The sequence below is a fragment of the Paramisgurnus dabryanus genome, chromosome 13 (assembly GCF_030506205.2).
Source record: "Paramisgurnus dabryanus chromosome 13, PD_genome_1.1, whole genome shotgun sequence".
Taxonomy (NCBI): Eukaryota; Metazoa; Chordata; class Actinopteri; order Cypriniformes; family Cobitidae; genus Paramisgurnus; species Paramisgurnus dabryanus.
Window position 1 is genome coordinate 34,741,489 of NC_133349.1, and position 737 is coordinate 34,742,225.

A 737-nucleotide genomic window follows, 5' to 3' on the forward strand; every position below is an offset into this window, starting at 1 on the left:
AGTTTGAGGTGGGACTGCCTGTTTGGTTGAACATTATAGGATGGAAAAATTGTTTAGGAAACCTGTTTAACATCGCAATATAGCATTGCTAGTTACATCAAACACCTGTGAAAAATACCGATGGGAGTGACTCCTGATGCACTCCTGTATTCTGGTAAAAATAAATGCCAACAGTACTGCGATTTGTCAATCTCCGGCTATTTAATCGCTGTCACATTTCACATCCAATCTGCACTGAGTACTTGGACAGCTTTGATGATTAGAATATAAAAAATCATGTTTTGTTGTGGCATGGCGCATAATCACATTGGCGACTGTAACTGTGGAGATTCCCAGACCAGGCCTTTCCAGTGGCTTCAGGGAGTCAATCCAGCATGCGGCAAGAGATGAATCATAACATCGGGAAACAGTTGTTAGATATAAATTGTAATAAAGCCATATAAACGCACATGGAGGGCGATGGAGCAGATGACTGCAGCCAGAGAGTGTGGGACCAGGATGGAGAGAGAGGTAACAGAGAGGTCAATGGGAGGAGAACAGACCATATATTTGGAGTGAGGAAGGAGTTGCTGTATAAAGGCTCTTTTGTAAAGATGAATACAAAACTGTGAAGCGGGAAACACTGCTGTTTAAACCCATGCTAGATGACTGAAGCTAATTGCAAACCATTTGTTGCCAAATGCAAGCTACAAAATCTTTGCCGTTTCCTTTATTCTCTCATGTTAAAAGAGCCTTTA